Source organism: Camellia sinensis, chromosome 6 (assembly GCF_055761805.1).
Source record: "Camellia sinensis isolate YWXY chromosome 6, ASM5576180v1, whole genome shotgun sequence".
NCBI classification, from domain to species: Eukaryota; Viridiplantae; Streptophyta; class Magnoliopsida; order Ericales; family Theaceae; genus Camellia; species Camellia sinensis.
In genome coordinates, this window is record NC_138966.1 from 16,839,017 (window position 1) to 16,863,177 (window position 24,161).

Here is a 24,161-nt window from a genome sequence, read left to right on the forward strand (position 1 = left end):
ATGTTATGTGAAAAAATATGAACAGTGCCAAAAGTTTTCTCCCTTAACCCATCTACCTGCTGAAGAGTTAAGCTCTATAACCAGTCCCTAGTCGTTCGCCCAATGGGGACTTAACATCGTCGGACCATTGCCTCGCACCCCAGGCAACAAGCGATTTTTGATTGTCACAACAGATTATTTCCAAAATGGGTGGAAGCGAAGGCACTAACGCACATTCGGGATACTGATGTGAAGCGTTTTGTATGGAGAAATATCATAACACGATTCGGCATTCCGAGAGCACTTATTTCAGACAATGGCACCCAGTTTGATTGCAGTGTCTACCGAGAACTGTGCAGCAAGTATGGCATTCGGCCCTATTTTTCCACCCTGGCTTATCCTTAGAGTAATGGTCAAGCTGAAGCCTCAAATTAATCTATTTTGGACGGCATCAAGAAGAGGTTGTAGAAAGCTAAAGGCAGATGGGTCGACGAATTGCCGAGTGTGTTGTGGGCTTATCACACTACTCCGAGGCGATCCACTGAGGAGACGTCATTCGCTTTGTGCTTTGGAACGCAGGCAATCATCCCCTTGGAGATTGGCCTCCCAACTTTGAAATCAAAAGTTTTTGATATGGGCCGAAATGACATGATGCTGGCTTTGGATTTAATTCTGATTGAAGAACGAAGAGACCATGCCCTCGCATCCATGGCACGGTACCAGCAGCAGCTTGCTAAGTCGTATAATCAACGTGTCCAACTGTGCCGCTATACACCAGGAGAGTTGGTCCTCAAGAAAGTACTTTCAGCTGCCAGAAATCCGGTTGATGGAAAATTGGGTCCTAACTAGAACAGCCCCTATCAGATCGACTCAATCGCGGGAGTAGGGGCATATCGGCTCAAAGATATTACTGAAGGAGTCTGCCACGGCCTTGGAATTCAATGCACTTGCGTAAATTATATCATTAAACCCGACTTGTGGGGCATGATACTTGTTTTGAATGGTTCACCATACGCATATTTCACTCTTGCAATGCCAAGTTTCGTGTTTTCTCATTGCGAAATTCAGTTCAAAAGTATTCTGATTAAGCCTCCAGATTCGGAGCGCCCTTCGTGGATATCACAATTGGCCAAGATTTAAGTCTCCGAATTCGGAGCCCCATCAGTGCATGACACTTTTGTGCCGATTAAGCCTCCAGATTTGGAGCGCCCTTTGTGGATATCACCATTGGCCAAGACAAAAAAGCCTCCGAATTCGGAGCCTCATTAGTGCATGACACTTTTGGGCAGATTAAGCCTCCGGATTCAGAGCGCCCTTCGTGGATATCATGATTGGCCAAGATTTAAGTCTCCGAATTTGGAGTCCCATCAGTGCATGACACTTTTGAGCCGATTAAGCCTCCGGATTCGGAGCGCCGTTCATGGATATCACGATTGGCCAAGACAAAAAAAGCCTCCGAATTCGGAGCCCCATTCGTGTATGACACTTTTGGGCCGATTAAGCCTCCAGATTCGGAGCGCCCTTCGTGGATATCACGATTGGCTAAGATTTAAGTCTCCGAATTCAGAGCCCCACTAGTGAATGACGCTTTTGGGCCGATGTAGACGTCCACGAGCGCCCCGGGAGGGTTAAGTCCCGTTCTGTTCATTTGGGGTCATTACAGCTCGGACTCTTAAATGTCACGGTTCCTAATCTGAACCAAAGAGTCCAAATCCGGCAAATCGTTTTCAAAAACTGATTTTTTGAAAAAGTAGTGCCAAATATGGACTGCTTTGCCAGATACAGAGTCGCCACCTAAATATTTTATTTTGGGAAACTTAGGAAACCCTGACTCGGTGCCAAAAGGCCACGTGTCCGTCATCACCAAAGTTGCCTCGGCTCGGGAACTTGGGTACGATTAGGGAAGGTCACTTCGTGAGCACCCCCGCTCGCCCGGTCATAGACCGGCCTCTACTAACCATGATATCAATTTTTGAAAACATTGTATGTTCTTATTCCGGTTATTGGCCTAGTTTACTATGTGATGCTCACAGCATACAAGTATAGACCGGGTCGCCCAAATTGGAACAAAACATTTCATGCTTGTTTTTGAAAATGGTTTGCTACCCGCAGGTAGGTCTGAAACATTTGATGATTTTTTTCCAATTCAAACAACCCAACCTTCACCCACAGGCATTCAGGCAGTTATATCATATAAGCATATAGCCTCATGGTAAGCATGCTATCATGGTAGTCACTCACACGCATGTAAGGATGCTAAAGCATAAAACTCACCGAGTACTCCAAGCCAAAATATAAACTACATTAGAAATCATGCATGATCCTAAGTATACAGAAATGCCTAATGCAACACATGCAAAATGCAACTATAGTAGGCTCGGCTATTCTAAGATGGTATATGAAATGCTACAGCTATCATGTATTCAATTTGGAATTGAAAGTACAATGCAGTTAGTATGATGCGCCGAGCCCGGTGCATGCAATACAGATGAATGAATGCAAACATGCTGTCATACTGTATGCTAATTTAAATATGCCCTAATCTAACCATCATAAGCGGATAAATAAAAGGGAGAAAGACGTGGGGTTGGAAGACATACAACACACTCACGCACACTTATTACAGTTGTGCCCTCGCAGAGAGGGTCCGAATAAATAATACAGTCCAAATATTACAGTCCCGAATAAAAGAATATTACAGTCCCGAATATTACAGAATCCTAATTGATTAATGAATTAACTAAGAAAGCAAATAAAACTGGCGTGCAAGCCAGGGACTGCCTTGCTTCTGACGGATGATGCATGTCCGGATTGTCTTGCGCGGAAATCCACCGAAATGCCCCGATTAGCCTCTGTTTACATCTGTTCTTGAAATGTGTGCCAAGCCCCAAAAAGTTGCTGATTCCTGATTTTGCTGCAACAGAGAGCAGGAAAGGGGCATAGCAATGTATTTGCACAGATATATGCATGTCTCGATCCTCGTGCGACCAATCACGCATACCGAAGCATGATGGCCGAGGAGTCGAAATGCACAACTCAATATGGGATAAATGCACATGGAACTACAGCTAAAACCTAACTCCATCATGGATAATCCGGAGTGTCGGTGACTGGGGAATTGTGACACGTTCCGTCACTCGGAGTACGAAATGTACCTCGTTTCCCGTGCCCGGGCTAACTCCTATTCCGTACATGACGCAATATGCATGATATGCATGAAATGCTACTAAGATACAATCCTAACATATACAATGTTATGGAAAGTGAGATGCCTCGAAATGCGTGCACACGGGCACGCAAACCGAGAAAATGACAGAATGCAATGAAAATGAGACGCCTTGAAATGCGTGCACACGGGCACGCAAACCGAGGCGATGGCAAACGTAATGCAATGAAAATGAGATGGCAAACGTAATGCCCCGATTAGCCTCAGCCACACTCACATAGGATGCCGGCGGATAAAAAAAGGGGTGCCTCGAAATGCGTGCACACGGGGCACGCAAACCGAGGCAATGACAGAATGCGATGAAATGACATGAGAACATGATATGGGCTTATACCAACATGAGATATGGGCTTATACCAACATGAGTGAGCCTCAGCCACACTCACATAGGATGCCGGCGGATAAAAAAGGGGTGCCTCGAAATGCGTGCACACGGGCACGCAAACCGAGGCAATGACAGAATGCGATGAAATGACATGAGAACATGATATGGGCTTATACCAACATGAGTGAGCCTCAGCCACACTCACATAGGATGCCGGCGGATAAAAAAGGGGTGCCTCGAAATGCATGCACACGGGCACGTAAATCGAGGCAATGACAGAATGCGATGAAATGACATGAGAACATGATGGCAATCATTCTAATGGAATTTCAGCAGTAAAATATGGGGGAAAACAGTCCCGAAATGAGGCGAAATGACATGAAATGCATGGAATTATCCCGAAATGCGAATTTAGGCACCCGAAATGACCTATAGCTATGCCAAACATGCACAACATGGACATGCAATGCAAAGACAGAAGCTAGACAGTCCCAAAAAAGGCACTTTCACAGTTATAAACATGGCCAAACAGCAAGCATAGGTATGGCAAAAATGGCATGCAAGAATAGGGGCCAAAAGAGGGGTAATGAAGTAAGTGATATAAGAAAAACCCAAACTGAAAATTTTCCTTCTACAACACTGAAGAGGGACCAAAAATATGAATATTTACAGTTTATGGCAGCTTCAAAATCAGTATACAAACATGATAGAAATGTGATGCAAAATAAGGCTCAAAAATGGCTATAACATGAGGTATGCAAAATAATCACCAAACAGCCAAAGACCCTTAATAAAATATGTAGAATGGACCAAAATAAGAACTTTTCCAGAACTGTAAAATGGCCAAAAACAAAAGCATGGTAGGCTAACTAAACATGCAAGAATGGGGAATAAAAGAGGAGTATAAAGGTAGGTACAACCTGGAAGTCCCAAATGGTGTTGAGCCCTTCTTCAATGTTGAAGAGGGGCTCAAAATAAGCCTAATATCAGTTTACAACATGCTCGAAAACAGATTGCTCATGGGTCAAAAATAGCATGCAAAACTATGACATACAAGAGGATCAATGAAGCAAGTGTGTCATGGAGGGCTCAAACAGGGTTGAGCCCTTAATGAAAAGTGAAGATGAGCTCAAAAGAGGGCCCTTTTCAGTTTGGGCCGGAGCTTGAAACAAAAAGCAAGTGAGGCTTACAAATAGATCAAGAAAAAGGGTCAAAGTGAAGAAAAGGTTACTCACCCTTGAAGACTCAAACTTTTGTTGCTTCTTGGATCAATTTGCAGCTTCTTTGACCTTTGAGAAACCTTCCTTGTTGCTGGAAATGAGGTGGTGGTGGTAGAGCTTGGTGGTGTAGAAGGAATGGTGCTTAAGGACTTAAGGTTTTTCAAAGAATTGAGAAGGATGAAGATGGAGTTGTGTATGGAGGCTTGAAGGAGAATTTTTCTAACCCCAAAATACTACAAGGCTTGCTTGCTATATAGGCCAACAAGGGGGTGTAAAGGTGGGGGAAAAGGAGAGTAATATTCCCCCACGAAATATCCCCCAGATAAAGATCTTTTCTGGGGGATAAAGCCTCACAGCTGTAAAGGGAACAGTGCAAGGAATACGGCCGGCCTGGTACTTTTGTTGCAGGTGGCCGGCCGGCCACACCCCCTAGCCGGCCGGCTAGGGGTCAAAAGGTTCAATGAGATTTTCTGGCCGGCCACCAACTGATGGTGTTCTCCTATGTGTGTACAACACAACCATGTGGTTAAAATTCCAAGAAAGTGGGTCCAAGGGGTTCAACATTAGCTCGGAAAGAGGGGTTCAAAAGGGTCAGGTGGAATTACTGGCCGGTCATGAACTTTTAGGGTCCTCTCATGTGTGTACATCACAAATATGTGGTTCAAAGTTCGAGAAAAAAGGTCCAAGGGGTTCAACATTAGCCCGGAAGGAGGGGGTCAAAAGGGTCAAGTTGAATTAATGGCCGGCCATGAACTTTTAGGGTCCTCTCATGTGTGTACATCACAAATATGTGGTTCAAAGTTCGAGAAAATGGGCCCAAGATGTTCAACATTAGCCCGGAAGTGCGAAAAACGGGCGCCGGAGGGCGTCGGAGGATGTATAACTGGTTGCTGCAACAATTGTTGGCCTCCCACCCTTCAGTGACCTCTCCGGTGATAAAACAGAGGTACCTGCCAAAAATGAACGAAAACCGTTGCAAAACGAAAGCTCGGGGACCAAAACGCGCAGTTCGAGGTCCCGAAAATGGGCTGTTAAGCACCGAAAGTGGCATTCGGCCACGAAGTGGGTTTCTCAGCCCCCAGTGTCCCTCAAAAGGGAGCAAATAGGAAGTATGCCAAAAATTAGAGCAATAGGAGATGGTTAAGCGGTCCCGAACCGAGGCACACGGCCTGACGGCTCCGAAAACCGGGAACCGGACTCCGAAATGGGCAAAATGGCCTACGGCCACCAAATGTAGCCTACGGCCACTGAGAGATGGTCTACAGGACCTCTCCCTCCCCTCAGGAAAAGAAACAGAGAAAACCGAGCCTGGTTCGCAAACTGAGACAAGGCACAGAAGAGGGTTCGGAAATCCGGAGGCGGGGCTCGCAGCCAAGACTCTGAAACTTCCGAACGAGCACATTATGCAATATCACCAAGTGCTCAACTGGTGACGTCTGAGTCTCAAGGTCGGTCAAAAATGGGGTGTCTACAATTGCCTCTCTTTGACAGAACTCGGAAGTCACAAGTGACGGGAGTGAATGTCAAAGCCCAGAGACGACCCATTTTTGACAAGGCCGAAGACTTAGACAAACATACAAGATAAAAAGGGATGTGCTCGCAGGCATGCCCGCAGGCAGGGGGGGCAAGATGCAAAATGATAATGCAAGAAGATTTTGAAGATTGGACTTATACGCTACGCGAAGCCGGTGTTTGAAAGTTGGACTTATACGCTACGCGAAGCCGATTTGAAAGTTGGACTTATACGCTACGCGAAGCCGATTTGAAAGTCGAGGATTCATGCAATGCACTGTAACGTAGTGGCTAAAATGCAATGTAATAGCTAAGAGGTAAAGGTACCTTACAGGGGCAATTGGCAATGACTTACCTCATGCTACTGGGGATCTTCCGCTTCTTTTTGGTTGAACTGCAGGTACAACTTTTCTCCCTGACCATGGTCGCAGCTTCCCCTATTCTCCAACGGGGTGACAGACTAGGTTGGTTCAGTATCCAGAATTGAGGTGCATACACGCTACCTCAACCTATGGGGCTTCCATACAGATTTCAAGCCGAGGACGCGCCTCTGGGTATTTAAACCAGACTTTAGTCTCGGAAATTCCGAACCTTTGCGTTCTAGGCATAAGCCATTCGAACTCTAGTTTCCACCGTCTCAGTTGGTCTCCTAGGAACTCACCGCGAACACAGGCAGGTGGCTATACCAGACCACCGGAAGTCGTTCGGGCACGACAAACACCAAAGGAATTGCACCTTTAGAGGATTTAAGGTCTCCTAGACCGGGGAGTGCACAAGACAGTGCGAATAAAGATGCAGAGTGAATGCACAGAACAGTGCCAAACAGATGCACAAAATAGTGCGATGCTAAAGGTGTACAAAACAGTACGAGCAAGGTGAATGCACAAAACAGTGCGATACAGATAAGGTGCGCAAAATAGCGCGACACAATGCACTAACAAGTACAGGTGAGATGCGCAAGATAGCGCGATGGAATGCATGCAAAATGCAAGTAAGGTGCACAAAACAGTGCAATGCGCAAGAAAGCGCGAGTGATTTTGAAATGCACTAAACAGTGCGAGTGATGTGCGAAATGTAAACTGCACGAAACAGTGCAATGCGCAAAATAGCACGAATGATAAACTGCACAAAACAGTGCGATGCGCAAAATAGCGCGAGTGATTTTGAAATGCACTAAACAGTGCGATACGCTAAACAGCGCGATTGAAATGCACTAAACAGTGCGATGCCCAAAATGGCGCGATTGATTTTGAAATGCACTAGACAGTGCGATACGCTAAACAGCGCGATTGAAATGCACTAACAGTGCGATACGCTAAACAGCGCGATTGATTTTGAAATGCACTAGACAGTGCGATACGCTAAACAGTGCGATTGAAATGCACTAAACAGTGCGATACGCTAAACAGCGCGATTGATTTTGAAATGCACTAGACAGTGCGATACGCTACACAGCGCGATTGAAATGCACTAAACAGTGCAATACGCTAAACAGCGCGATTGATTTTGAAATGCACTAGACAGTGCGATACGCTAAACAGCGCGATTGAAATGCAATGCACAAAATAGTGCGAGTGAGATACAACCACAAGATGTACAAGACAGTGCTAGTGAGATACAAAGTGTAAGTGCACAAGATAGTGCGAGTGAATGCATGTTCTATGCAAATGAGGTGCATTTTCTATGCAAGTATGGAAGAGTGCATTTTCTATGCAAAAGATATGAGTATTTTCTATGCAAGAAACAGGAGCATATTCTATGCAATATTGAAAGCAAATTCTATGCAGAATCGAAAGCAAGCATATTCTATGCATGAATCATAACGATGTGCGGCAGGCATGTCACAGAAGTGTATAGGAAAGTGCACATTCTATGTAGTAGAGGAGCATCAAACATGTACCCTGGTGCCTCTGATTTATCTCTTAGAGGACTTTGCAACACACTCAGCTCAAAGGGGCACACCCTGTTCATATTGGCGAGAGGTAACATCTGCTGCTGCTGCTTTAATTGCCATTCTGACTTGAAGCATGCTTAAGCTTGGAGTAGAGGCACACTCATTTTTCAGGGCACTGGCAAGGCCTGAAGAGGTACATATGGAATGTAATCGCAGAATTTTCTGAAGGTGAAACACACTCAGATGCTCAAAATTTTCCCTATTTTCTTTTGCTTCGTAGTCCGGAACTTATATAGCTTCAAATAGGTCCTGGTTTTACCGTTCACACTGACTTGGGCTGAACCCTGCGGTTTTATGAAAGAATGAATCTTGTTTTGCACAGATGTGGAGAACGGCACGGCACTCGGAGCGCAAAACAATTTTATTTTGGAATTGGTAAATGGGCTCTTGACCGGGTATCGAGCCTACGACTGAACACAGCAAGACAACTCAACAAGGAAATAAAAGGCACACAACCTAAACATATCGAGTAACACTCAAAACGACTCAAAACAAGAATCGAGATAAAACAAAAAGACACGACACTCAGACGTGCTCAGGGAGCCTGTTTCACCGGGTAGTGTTTCCCACCCTTTTTTATTTGTGGTTCTCACATCACTTGGCCCTCAAGCTTTGTTTTTCTGAAAAAATCCTCTTCTCACTTTTCCTCTCATCGCACATCTCTCTATTCTTCAATCTCTCGTTTTTCAACCCTCCCCTGGGTGGTTGATGGATGAACAGGAAGTTGCGGGCTCACGCCCAACATAATTAGCTCGCGGCTATTTCCTTCGGTGACATCTGTCGATGCGCCGGATGAGGGAATGGAGCATCTTGATCCATTCCAATTCGTGCTTCGCACTCGGCTTGATACCTCGCTGCTTGGAGGATGAGAGAGCTTTCAGCCCTTTGTTGTTAACTTCGGTCATCCCCCTTTTTTGGCGGGTAGAGTGGCCTTTCTGGCAAGTATGTTGGCAATGGGGAAAAGACAGGAAGCCTGACTCAACTGTGCCCGTAGTTCATCATTTTGGCCATTTTTTAGTTTTAGTTTTCTCCTAAAAAAATTTTGACCAAAATGAGAGTTAGATTAACATGCTTGTTCAATTTTCTGATTTAAAATCAAGCAAGTTAGGCTATGAGCACTGAGAGTTTTCCTTTTTTGGGTCCAAGAAGTGGTCCAGTTTTGAAAATGGGATACTTTTCGAGAAGATTTAGTTAACCCTAATAAAAAATCTCAAAAACTATTTTTGCAAACGATCACTGCTCAACGAGCACGGAACCTACTCTCGAGATGCACAACCTCGGATCCAAAGGAAAATTGCCCCTTGCTTGAGGGGAACTGCATGGCAACGGCAAATTGCCCCTTGTTTGAAAGGCGCCGCGGCGCATTGAATGGCAACGGAAAGTTGCCCCTTGTTTGAACGGCATCGCGGCGCGTTGAACGGCAACTGAAAGTTGCCCCTTGTTTGAATGGCACCGCAACGCATTATAGTCAGTCCTCGAAGTGATGATTGCAACCGAACTCTCGGATACAGAGAAAGCAAAGATTATCGGAACCATTACATGGACATGATCGAATTTGAAGTGTTTCAGGGCTGGACTTCAGAATGAAGTTGCCTACGTATCCCAATGATGGGAATCAAGCCTTACGTAGTTCGGGGTTAAGGTACGCTCGGGTATTAACCTCTCCTTTTTATGCTCTAACTTTTGCCAAGGCGCCCGTTGCGGGTTTTCGACCTTGCGAGCTTTGTTCTTCTTTTCTTTTCAATTCTTTTCATTTCTTTTCCCCCCCTTTTTTTTTTTGATTTTCTTTTCTTTGCATATTTCTTTTTTTGTTCTCTTTTCTATATTTTTTGCTTCTTCTTTTTTTTTTGTATTTTTCTCTTGCTCTAACTTTTGCCTGGGTCGCCCTTCCGGGTTTTCGGCCCAGCGAGCCTCTCAAGGGTAAAAGTATAACAAGTCCATGCCAAATGGTTTTGAGATCCTGGAGTCATCTGAATCCAGGAGAATGGCTGCTGCTTTGCTTTGTAAGCTTCTTCTGATGAGATCTGATCTTCTTGACCTGACTTTGGTGCCTCTTGTTCGAGGGCTGCTTCAAATCTAGCCACACAGGCCTCACATCGTAGTTGACCGTCGAACATTCTGATTTCAAGTTCAAGGTTTGGAAGCGAAGGGGTTGAGTCTCGAGGCTGAGAGCGATCCTAGGCTGCACAATCTCAAGAGCGATTCCACACAAGTCTTCGCAAGACCGCGCAAAACATTTTGTTTTTGAAAGTTTTTAAGAAAGCGACAAATCGCTCGCGCTGAAGGTAGTGTGAAACCAGTCTGGATCAAGCCAGGGTCCTTCTCAGTACTCACGCTAACAAGCATGATTTCATTCATTAAGGGCTTAGCATGCCTCTCTTTCTCTCAAATGATCAAAGTTTTGCGAATCCCGAGGAATTCCTTCATCTTCGTTTTCACCGCAGTGTTCAAAAAGTTTTGAAAAACTTAGGTCAAATGCAATGATTTTGGGGTGCAGAAGAGAGCAGGTGGAATGTACTGCCATTTCATTCAGATTCCGTCACAACTAGCACACGGCAGAAGTGAACATAGAAGTGCAAAAATTACTGCTGTTTCATTCAAATCTGTTGGTACAACTGGCTCCCTGGCAGAAACAGACTCAAAACAAAACGAAAAGACAAACACAAAACAAAATGGTGACGCCCGAGGTAACACCCCCCGGAATCACCCGACTCCTGTACAACAGGACTGACTCGATACAACAAGACAGATCCAAAATAAAAAGAGACTGACTCAAAACAAAAAGACAGACTCAAAACAAAACAACAAGACTGACCCAATACCCGAGTCAGAAACCGGCATTCGCCAATGCTCAAGATAGTGCATGCCATACACCATATCTGGAGTAAACTGAGCGCTGCCCGCAGGTGGTTCATCCCTCCAATCACATCACATTATCCCCTACAACTTCACTGAATCAAGTGCCGATAGACTTTGCAGGACCTGGTGCGGGGATGACCCCATTGTCAAATAGATCCTGTACTTCATGGCGAAGACGGAAGCAGGCGTTGGTAGTATGGCCAGTTTGTTGATGGTACGCGCAGTACTGGGTAGTATCATGTGTAGCCGGAAGAGGGTTCGGGAGAGGCCGAGGCTCAAGGGGTTTGAGATGGCCTTGTCCAACAAGGATTTGGAGAGCTTTGGACAAAGGCATATAGAGGGCATGGAAGACCCTCCGACCTCGGGGTTGGTATTTCAAGGTTTGTGGATTTTTGCTGGACGCACCAGCAGGGGGATTAGCAGGTGCTGGCCTAGTTTGGTGATCTCTTCCGAGTGGAGGATTAGAGATAACAGGATCGTCTCTGGTATGATAGCCCTTCCCCCGATGTTCCTTCTGACTCGGACTGCCTCCAACCCGAGTAGCGAAAGTGTCATCCACAGCTTTTGCAACAACTGCGAGGACTTGCTCTTTGTTCAGCCCCTCGGCTTTCAAAGCCTCAACAGCCAACAGAAGATGTTCATTGGGATCCATGTCCACCCCTATCTTGTTCCTCCCACTCACCTCCATTCTGTCAAGGGATTGGCTTTCCTCAAATGCAGCCCGTCCCAACATCGGGGAGTCTCTTGGCATGAAGTTCCTGGTATGTGGTGTGGTCGATGATGGAGCCAATGTCCCGGAGGCCAGATCCGTCACGATTTTTTGAAGATCTTTAATCATTCCCATCAACTCAGAAGTAGTGGGTTCACGGGTTTGAAATGGTTGAGGTTCGGGTGTACCCATCATGCATAAGTCCATGCTTTCTGGGATAAACACCTCAGGCTTGGGTAGATGGGCCGGGGTGATGTATATGCTGGGGTCAAAGGCGGATGGCAGTATGTGGATGTAATTGAGGTAGGCAGGAGATGTTTGGTCATTGGGGTCCGAAGGTGGAGCTATCGTCCGGTTGTCGATGAGATTTTGGATCTCATGACGAAGGCGGTAGCAACGGTCGGTGCCATGACCGCGCTGCTGATGGTACACACAGTACTTGGCGGGGTTATGTCTGGCTGGGAGTCGGTTGGGAAGAGGTTGAGGATCGAGGGGTTTGAGATGCCCTTTTTCCATCAAGGCTTTCAGTGTGCTAGTCAGGCTCATATAGAGGGGGGTGAAAGTTCTACCCTGAGCTCGGGCTGGGCCAGCTGTTTGTAGGCTTGGTTTGGCAAAAGGGTCGGCTGTGGCGACTGTATTGATTTCGGTGGGTTTGGGAATAACACTACTACCAGCGTTGGTACTCCCTGAAATCACCTTCCTTGTCAGTACCCTTGTCCTAGGAATGATCCCGCTGTTGAACGCATTCTCGACTTGAACCCCCAGTTCATGCAAACTTTTGAAAGTGAATAGTGGAGCAACTATCAACTTTTGTAACCTATCATGCTCGAGGTTTCGGACCATCATCTGCACTTGATCCTTCTCAGAAGGGCGACGATCTGTCATTTGTGCTGCCTTTGCTCTCCACCTTGCAATGAATTCCACAAAAGGCTCTGTTGGGTTTTGGCGAGTTGCTTCAAGCTCTTGGATGGTCATTTCAACTTGGGTATTGTAGGAATACTGATCGACAAAGGCCTCAGCCAGTTCTTCCCAGTTTTGCTTCACTGTATCCTCCAATTTGGTATACCAAGTGGCTGCCACACCCGACAGGGTTCTTCCATACAAAGAGAGTTTCTGTGGCTTAGTCAGACCCATCGGCTTCAGGACATCTAAGAAAAGTCGGATATGTACCATTGGATCTCCAGACCCGTCGAAACGGTCGATATATGGCATTTTGAATCTGTCTGGGAGCCGGATGGAAGCCTCGGTGTGCCCATCCTCAATGCCAGGAATGGAATTAAGGCCCTGTGCCTTTTTGAATTGCTTCTCAAGGTTTGCAATTTTCACTGCAGTCAGATTGAACTCATCAACATGAAAGGGTTGAGTTTTCTCATTAGGCTGCACCAGGGGTCTGAGCACCTGAGCTTAAGTCGACCCTTCTCGAGGATTCAGACACTTCAAATCTTCAACTGGTGGAATTGGGTCAAAGTTCGGCTGGGGTCCCAAAGCTGGATGTGGGGTAGATGCCCCAGATAGGCGCTGCGTTTCAATACTGGTCTCAGCCTGCATGGCAGTTCCCTGACTTAGCGCTGCTGTCATGGTCGCAAACTCTTCCGAACCTTGTGCCATCACGGCCTGCTGAGTCTGAACAAAGGTGATGTGACTGGCGACTGACGGATTAGATGAACAGATGAGCCCTGACCGGCTTTTCTTTACCTTGCCTCAGCGAAAGAACACTGGTTGCCCTTGAATTGAATTTCTGACCTAACAAAGTCTATCAGCACAAGTTCGATGAACCTCGGGGGATATCGGAGCCTTCTGAAGCTATGGTTCCCAGACTACCTTGCAAAAGAGAAAACAGACAGCATCTCAGCCTGATTCCACCTGAATAGATATGAGCCTATTTGAATGAGTGTGCTCTCTACTGAATTCTGCCCCAAAATTCTGCCCTAAATTGAGTCTGATACCCACAGGTAAAGCTGACTCCCAAATACTGATAGTAATGCCCGCAGGCATGATGCCCAAAATTCGCAAACTGGTGCCCGCAGGCCTGATGCCCAAACTCATACACTGATACATGCATTCCTGTAGAGACGCACTCTAAAGCACATAACAGATAAGTGAGAGCCAAAAACACCCCTATGAAGGGGTAGGGTTTCCCTGTCCTATTTTGTAAGGAGCTAGGGTTTCACTACGCACGCAGCGGTTTCAAACAACCTATAAACGGGTAAGCAACCTGTCCTAGTTTGGAATGGTCACTATGGATCCGAATATGCACTAGGTCGAATGGTCAAAGAGGGTGCCCCGGTAAAACCGGGGTTCATGTTCCCATACTGGCAGAGCCCACAACCGGTCAGCCTTATGGTCATGCCTTGACAAGACAAGCCTCCGGCAAACCGTTCAGGAATAGCAGATGGCAAACACGGTGTCCTAGGCGCACCAATGCAAATGCAATGCAAAGAAACACACAAGTGTAGTCAAAAACAGATATCATGAGTTCGAGTCAAGTTCTCTAACTCCCCAGCAGAGTCGCCAGAAACTGTAGACGTCCCCGAGCGCCCCGGGAGGGTTAAGTCCCGTTCTGTTCATTTGGGGTCACTACAGCTCGGACTCTTAAATATCACGGTTCCTAATCTGAACCAAAGAGTCCAAATCCGGCAAATCGTTTTGAGAAACTGATTTTTTGAAAAAGTAGTGCCAAATATGGACTGCTTTGCCAGATACAGAGTCGCCACCTAAATATTTTATTTTGGGAAATTTAGGAAACCCTGACTCGGTGCCAAAAGGCCACGTGTCCGTCATCACCAAAGTTGCCTCGGCTCGGGAACTTGGGTACGATTAGGGAAGGTCACTTCGTGAGCACCCCCGCTCGCCCGGTCATAGACCGGCCTCTACTAACCATGATATCAATTTTTGAAAACATTGTATGTTCTTATTCCGGTTATTGGCCTAGTTTACTATGTGATGATCACAGCATACAAGTATAGACCGGGTCGCCCAAATTGGAACAAAACATTTCATGCTTGTTTTTGAAAATGGTTTGCTACCCGCAGGTAGGTCTGAAACATTTGATGATTTTTTTCCAATTCAAACAACCCAACCTTCACCCACAGGCATTCAGGCAGTTATATCATATAAGCATATAGCCTCATGGTAAGCATGCTATCATGGTAGTCACTCACACGCATGTAAGGATGCTAAAGCATAAAACTCACCGAGTACTCCAAGCCAAAATAGAAACTACATTAGAAATCATGCATGATCCTAAGTATACAGAAATGCCTAATGCAACACATGCAAAATGCAACTATAGTAGGCTCGGCTATTCTAAGATGGTATATGAAATGCTACAGCTATCATGTATTCAATTTGGAATTGAAAGTACAATGCAGTTAGTATGATGCGCCAAGCCCGGTGCATGCAATACAGATGAATGAATGCAAACATGCTGTCATACTGTATGCTAATTTAAATATGCCCTAATCTAACCATCATAAGCGGATAAATAAAAGGGAGAAAGACGTGGGGTTGGAAGACATACAACACACTCACGCACACTTATTACAGTTGTGCCCTCGCAGAGAGGGTCCGAATAAATAATACAGTCCAAATATTACAGTCCCGAATAAAAGAATATTACAGTCCCGAATATTACAGAATCCTAATTGATTAATGAATTAACTAAGAAAGCAAATAAAACTGGCGTGCAAGCCAGGGACTGCCTTGCTTCTGACGGATGATGCATGTCCGGATTGTCTTGCGCGGAAATCCACTGGAATGCCCCGATTAGCCTCTGTTTACATCTGTTCTTGAAATGCGTGCCAAGCCCCAAAACGTTGCTGATTCCTGATTTTGCTGCAACAGAGAGCAGGAAAGGGGCATAGCAATGTATTTGCACAGATATATGCATGTCTCGATCCTCGTGCCACCAATCACGCATACCGAAGCATGATGGCCGAGGAGTCGAAATGTACAAATCAATATGGGATAAATGCACATGGAACTACAGCTAAAACCTAACTCCATCATGGATAATCCGGAGTGTCGGTGACTGGGGAATTGAGACATGTTCCGTCACTCGGAGTACGAAATGTACCTCGTTTCCCGTGCCCGGGCTAACTCCTATTCCGGACATGACGCAATATGCATGATATGCATGAAATGCTACTAAGATACAATCCTAACATATACAATGTTATGGAAAGTGAGATGCCTCGAAATGCGTGCACACGGGCACGCAAACCGAGAAAATGACAGAATGCAATGAAAATGAGACGCCTTGAAATGCGTGCACATGGGCACGCAAACCGAGGCGATGGCAAACGTAATGCAATGAAAATGAGATGCCTCGAAATGCGTGCACACGGGCACGCAAACCGAGGCAGTGGTAAAATGCTATGAAAATGAGGTGCCTCGAAATGCGTGCGCACGGGCACGCAAACCGAGGCAAGGGTAAACGCAATGCAATGACATGAAAACGTGATATGGGCTTATACCAACATGAGTGAGCCTCAGCCACACTCGCATAGGATGCCGGCGGATAAAAAAGGGGTGCCTCGAAATGCGTGCACACGGATACGCAAACCGAGGCAATGACAGAATGCGATGAAATGACATGAGAACATGATATGGGCTTATACCAACATGAGTGAGCCTCAGCCACACTCACATAGGATGCCGGCGGATAAAAAATGGGTGCCTCGAAATGCGTGCACACGGGCACGCAAACCGAGGCAATGACAGAATGCGATGAAATGACATGAGAACATGATATGGGCTTATACCAACATGGGTGAGCCTCAGCCACACTCACATAGGATGCCGGCGGATAAAAAAAGGGGTGCCTCGAAATGCGTCCACACGGGCACGCAAACCGAGGCAATGACAGAATGCGATGAAATGACATGAGAACATGATATGGGCTTATACCAACACAGGTGAGCCTCAGCCACACTCACATAGGATGCCGGCGGATAAAAAAAGAGGGTGCCTCGAAATGCGTGCACACGGGCACGCAAACCGAGGCAATGACAGAATGCGATGAAATGACATGAGAACATGATATGGGCTTATACCAACATGAGATATGGGCTTATACCAACATGAGTGAGCCTCAGCCACACTCACATAGGATGCCGGCGGATAAAAAAGGGGTGCCTCGAAATGCGTGCACACGGGCACGCAAACCGAGGCAATGACAGAATGCGATGAAATGACATGAGAACATGATATGGGCTTATACCAACATGAGTGAGCCTCAGCCACACTCACATAGGATGCCGGCGGATAAAAAAGGGGTGCCTCGAAATGCGTGCACACGGGCACGCAAACCGAGGCAATGACAGAATGCGATGAAATGACATGAGAACATGATGGCAATCATTCTAATGGAATTTTAGCAGTAAAATATGGGGGAAAACAGTCCCGAAATGAGGCGAAATGACATGAAATGCATGGAATTATCCCGAAATGCGAATTTAGGCACCCGAAATGACCTATAGCTATGCCAAACATGCACAACATGGACATGCAATGCAAAGACAGAAGCTAGACAGTCCCAAAAAAGGCACTTTCACAGTTATAAACATGGCCAAACAGCAAGCATAGGTATGGAAAAAATGGCATGCAAGAATAGGGGCCAAAAGAGGGGTAATGAAGTAAGTGATATAAGCAAAACCCAAAATGAAAATTTTCCTTCTACAACACTGAAGAGGGACCAAAAATATGAATATTTACAGTTTATGGCAGCTTCAAAATCAGTATACAAACATGATAGAAATGTGATGCAAAATAAGGCTCAAAAATAGCTATAACATGAGGTATGCAAAATAATCACCAAACAGCCAAAGACCCTTAATAAAATATGTAGAATGGACCAAAATAAGCACTTTTCCAGAACTGTAAAATGGCCAAAAACAAAAGCATGGTAGGCTAACTAAACATGCAAGAATGGGGAATAAAAGAGGAGTATAAAGGTAGGTACAACATGGAAGTCCCAAATGGTGTTGAGCCCTTCTTCAATGTTGAAGAGGGGCTCAAAATAAGCCTAATATCAGTTTACAACATGCTCGAAAACAGATTGCTCATGGGTCAAAAATAGCATGCAAAACTATGACATACAAGAGGATCAATGAAGCAAGTGTGTCATGGAGGGCTCAAACAGGGTTGAGCCCTTAATGAAAAGTGAAGATGCGCTCAAAAGAGGGCCCTTTTCAGTTTGGGCCGGAGCTTGAAACAAAAAGAAAGTGAGGCTTACAAATAGATCAAGAAAAAGGGTCAAAGTGAAGAAAAGGTTACTCACCCTTGAAGACTCAAACTTTTGTTGCTTCTTGGATCAATTTGCAGCTTCTTTGACCTTTGAGAAACCTTCCTTGTTGCTGGAAATGAGGTGGTGGTGGTAGAGCTTGGTGGTGTAGAAGGAATGATGCTTAAGGACTTAAGGTTTTTCAAAGAATTGAGAAGGATGAAGATGGAGTTGTGTATGGAGGCTTGAAGGAGAATTTTTCTAACCCCAAAATACTACAAGGCTTGCTTGCTATATAGGCCAACAAGGGGGTGTAAAGGTGGGGGAAAAGGAGAGTAATATTCCCCCACGAAATATCCCCCAGATAAAGATCTTTTCTGGGGGATAAAGCCTCACAGCTGTAAAGGGAACAGTGCAAGGAATACGGCCGGCCTGGTACTTTTGTTGCAGGTGGCCGGCCGGCCACACCCCCTAGCCGGTCGGCTAGGGGTCAAAAGGTTCAATGAGATTTTCTGGCCGGCCACCAACTGATGGTGTTCTCCTATGTGTGTACAACACAACCATGTGGTTAAAATTCCAAGAAAGTGGGTCCAAGGGGTTCAACATTAGCTCGGAAAGAGGGGTTCAAAAGGGTCAGGTGGAATTACTGGCCGGTCATGAACTTTTAGGGTCCTCTCATGTGTGTACATCACAAATATGTGGTTCAAAGTTCGAGAAAAAAGGTCCAAGGGGTTCAACATTAGCCCGGAAGGAGGGGGTCAAAAGGGTCAAGTTGAATTAATGGCCGGCCATGAACTTTTAGGGTCCTCTCATGTGTGTACATCACAAATATGTGGTTCAAAGTTCGAGAAAATGGGCCCAAGATGTTCAACATTAGCCCGGAAGTGCGAAAAACGGGCGCCGGAGGGCGTCGGAGGATGTATAACTGGTTGCTGCAACAATTGTTGGCCTCCCACCCTTCAGTGACCTCTCCGATGATAAAACAGAGGTACCTGCCAAAAATGAACGAAAACCGTTGCAAAACGAAAGCTCGGGGACCAAAACGCGCAGTTCGAGGTCCCGAAAATGGGCTGTTAAGCACCGAAAGTGGCATTCGGCCACGAAGTGGGTTTCTCAGCCCCCAGTGTCCCTCAAAAGGGAGCAAATAGGAAGTATGCCAAAAATTAGAGCAATAGGAGATGGTTAAGCGGTCCCGAACCGAGGCACACGGCCTGACGGCTCCGAAAACCGGGAACCGGACTCCGAAATGGGCAAAATGGCCTACGGCCACCAAATGTAGCCTACGGCCACTGAGAGATGGTCTACAGGACCTCTCCCTCCCCTCAGGAAAAGAAACAGAGAAAACCGAGCCTGGTTCGCAAACCGAGACAAGGCACAGAAGAGGGTTCGGAAATCCGAAGGCGGGGCTCGCAGCCAAGACTCTGAAACTTCCGAACGAGCACATTATGCAATATCACCAAGTGCTCAACTGGTGACGTCTGAGTCTCAAGGTCGGTCAAAATGGGGTGTCTACAGCCGATTAATCCTCCGGATTCAGAGCGCCCTCGTGGATATCACGATTAGCCAGGATTCAAGTCTCCGAACTCGAAGCCCTATCAGCGCAAGACTTTTGGGGGGATTAAGTCTCCGAATTCGGAGCGCCCATTCGCGCATGAAGCCCTTGGGCCGAATAGTAATCTGAATTCGGCGTACTTCTCATGAATATTACAATTAAAGAGCGCGCGTTGTTGACAAAAGATGAAACATGCAAGCATTAAAAATGAAGCTAAAATGAAATGTTTCATTACATTGACCGATTGGCTCAGAATGTATAAACATACAAACATTTAAAATAGGATGTTTTATTAAATTGACCAATAAGTACATAATTTGCATCTAATCTGTGTTTGAGCGTTTACAAAATGTTCAATTTTATTCGACATCACCCTCATCGTCACTTTTCTCGATTTCGAAAGCGCTAAAGGGAAAGTGCTGACGTTGGTATAACGGCGATGCTGATTCAACGCCTGTTTCACGGAGAGACTCTACGGCTTGTAGAGCCTTAATCCACCCGTGCCTGAATCCCCGGTTCTCGCATCAGCATACTTCCACGATGAGTTTCTCCTTGGTCTTATCTATCCCCACCTTCCGGCCGTCGTGGAAGCCTATCTCATAACCTCTAGACCTCGCGGTCTCTATTGCAAACATGCTTGCCATATCTCGATCGGCAATCGCATGACTTATCAGCCGTTGGGTCACCGTTTCCTTCACGACTGGGTTAGATTGGCTGGTAGCACGCGGCTAGGCAGTTTTGGCCTTCCTTACCTCACGCTCGGCTTTCTCTACGCGAGCCTCTAAGTTTCAAATTCGTTCGTTCTTCTGCTCTATCTCCCGCTGTGTGGCACATAGACGCATGCCAATTTCATAGGCGGTATACACCCTTTTCACTGCTTCGTGGATGCCGTCCCGAAACACTTCGAAGTCCTGCCGACCGACCATCGACTGCTAGACTTTTGGTGGAAAAATCTGTTGAGCGAAGTTGACTGCCACGTTTGGGTCGGGAACAATTGAATCTGCCTCAGTCATCGGTTTATTCCCCACAAACACCGCAAAACTCAATGGGCGCAGTGTCTCACCGGATTCACCTCTCAATCGTGGTCGAGGGGAGTTGCCTCGTTGCTATTTTTCTCTTCGGGGAGACCTACTGCGACGATGTGGAGACTGATATTTTTCCCACTCTTTCGAGGTCCTACTTCCCGTGCACATGGGCTCGCCACTTCGATTCATCTCAGTATCCAGCTCAGCCAATGTCCTTCATTCTCCTCTAATGTTAAAGAATAGTCTACTTGACATTCGCACTTGTCCAACCTTCCTCAACAAACTAGTTCGAGTTACTGAGTTTAAGCATACTGATGGAACCTAAGCGAACGAGACACTCACCCCATTTATTCCTTACGGGTGCAGCACCCTCGAGGCAACCTCATTACTGCTAGACTTCAAAAGCCTCAGAGATCCAATCGGCCGTTCAAGCATTGGCTGGGGCAAGGGCAAATTCGCTAATCTAATCGGCCCAATATCTAAGCCTGGAGCCGATCTACTTATGTGCCATAGCCACTCCATGAACTAATTGTATTCGGCCTCCCAGTTCAAGCATTGGTTGGGGCAAGGGCAGATTCGCTAATCTAATCAGCCCAATATCTAAGCCTAGAGCGATCTACTTATGTACCACAGCCACTCCATGAACTAATTGTATTCGGCCTCCTAGTTCAAGCATTGGCTGGGGCAAGGACAGATTCGCTAATCTAATCGGCCCAATATCTAAGCCTGATGCCGATCTACTTATGTGCCACAGCCACGCCATGAACTAATTGTGTTCGGCTTCCCAGTTCATGCATTGGCTGGGGCAAGGGCAGATTAATTAGCCTAGTCAGCCAGGCGACAAGGCCCTGAGCCGATTTACTTGTTTGGCTAAGTTACTAAATTGCCAAGTTGCGCTGCTATTTATTCGGCAGATATTCTTTGGGATGTCTAAGTTATTCATCTTATGTTCCTCCATCCTATCGGATAGATGGTTAGCATGCACAACAGACAGTAACCATTTTTATCCAAAGTAGTGAAAAGAAAAACCCTTCATTAACAACAATTGAGTACAGGCAATAACACAAAGCAAGGGAAATTTTCATTCATAAAGTGAATACAGATAGTCATCATTTTATACATGAAGATCACCCTAAGTGAATTGAAGTCTGCTAAAAAACAAAACATGTTTGCAAGAACATACATTCAAAATTCCTAACAAAACTAAAGTATCACCCAAATCAATCTTCGAGGTCAGACTCAAGCGGCTCAACGTCCACTAGCTCGTATGGAATCGGCATGGCCAATGTCACATCAACGGCAGCAAGGGCTTTGAGCCAGCCGTGCTTGAATCTCCGATTCTCGAATTTGGGGACTTCTTCTACATAGTTTTCAAGGGCGGCGGCCTTCCCCGCCTCGAACGCTTTGGAAGCCTCGGAGTCGGCTACTTCCTTCGCCTTCTTCGACTCTTCCAATTCGGCCTCCAGCCTGGAAATCACCTCCTTGGCCAACTTGAGCGATTTTTCGCTCGCGTTTGCTCTCTCCTTGGCGGCCAACCTAAGTTGGTCAGCACTCCACGCACTTTCTGCCTCGACTTCGACCCTTGCGCTTTCCATTGTCGCTCTCGCCTCCTCGAACTTGGCCCTGCACCTCTCACCCTCAACTTCCGATTTCAAACGGCCAATTCTTTTAAATGCATCATGCTGGCGACGGCCTATTTCGGCTATCCTTCCGACAGTCTGTAAAACAGGGAGTTAAAACCAAAACAAAACCAAAACAATATACGCAGAAAGCGGAAGTTAGGATCAAGTCACATACCAGAAAGACTGACTGAACAGCTAAAGCTATTGCCACCAAGTCCGTCTCCGCCCGATAGGTTGTCTTGTCAACCGGCAATGAGACCAAGGAAGCCAAGCTCAACGCCACGGCTAGATCTTTCAAGGCCGATGCTTTAGAGGAGATCGGCATGTTTTTTTATCTTTGGTTGGACAACAAAAGGAGCAACCACATCCGACTCCTCTAAGCGCGGCCGTTTATCAATAAAGTTTTCCTCAGAGCCAGCCTCGCTCTCGGTGAGATGTTTCTCCCTCCGTTCTGGGATCGGCCGTTCGACTACCAGTTCAGTCTCGGTCGTCTCAACCTGCGCCGTTTCTTCTATGACAACGGGCTCGGAGGATTGAGCCGTCGCAGGTTCGGAATTGATGGTCTCGACTCTGCATCGAGTGGCCATGCGTTCGGCATTTTTCCTTCATGCCAATTACGTAAGCGATTCCCCCGCTATGTTCTCAAGATAGGAGCCAGGGAGATCACCTAAATCAGTAAAGATATCTTCGAAGGGGATTTCCCTCCGACCTGAAGTGGTGGGAGGATCGAATTGATTCAAGCCGGCTGCTTCAAACGCCAAGTAAAGAGCCTCGTCGACTTCGGCTTCCAAATTAGATTGGCTTGGTTGTTCGATGATATCCTCGGCTACTGGCTCCGTGGCCTGCTCCGAATCAAAGGTTTCGAAAATGATTTACCTAAGGCTTTTGAAGCGAGGGAAGATGAGAGCCATAAGATGTTGTTCGCCACGTGGAATTAGAATGTTTTCCGCGGCCAAAAATGTTGTGTAAGTCAGCTCGTACCTCATAAGTATATGGGCGGCTCTCCCTTGCTTCTGGATATTTGGACGGCCAAAAAACTGGAGTGCGGTTTTGATGTCCGCAAGAACTGCGTCGTCGGCCGAAACCAGAACTTTTTTCAGACTATTGCCTGCACGAATATAACATTGTTAGTACTTCAAGAGAAGGCCGAGTAAATATAAAGTAGATAAGCGTAAGAAGCTACAAAGCAACCTGGCTTGCCTTTCCATCTAGGTATAGGGTCTAGGCGATCCTCGCCTTCGCCGAATTCCCAGTTACCTCGGACAACGACCATGACATCGTCGACTCGCTTGCCAGAGCTGGCAAGCATAGTTACCAACTGATGGTCAGTGTCCTTGGCCCTGAGAAAATAGCGCCCTAGCCGGCCAGATGATTTGGCCAAAACATAACAGTGTCGAATGGCAGGTATGCCAAGGTTGATCCTAAGACGCCGGTTCAACTCTATAATCCCCATTACGATGCGGAAAAAGTTTACGTTGGGTTGCGAAGGAATTAAACCCCAATGGCGGAGGACGGCCCTAAGAAATGGGTGAAGGGGAAAACGGACTCCGCCCTCAGCAATAGATAGGAGAGGAAAAATGATTGCACTTTCATCATCCTTCTCCATATCAAGAGTGATGTCTGTCACGAGTGATAGATGGACATCGTCGGGGATGGAAAAATGGCATCGGAACCCAGAAAGTAGGCCTTTCAAATGTTTGGCCATACTAGCAAGTTTAAGGAGAGTGCTAAGATAAAAATAAGTAAGGAAATGGGATTCCAAAAAAAGGAGAAGAGAACTTACAAGGAGCAAAGGAGATGGAGGACGTATATTGACTGGCAGTCCAGGAGCTTTGAGTACTCAAAAAGCATGCATTCGAAGAGACAATGAAGTTTCAAATCGCAATAAATGAGGGAAATGTACAAAGGGGCGGGAAGTTGTAATGATGACCGAAAGGCGTGTGAACTCTGACATC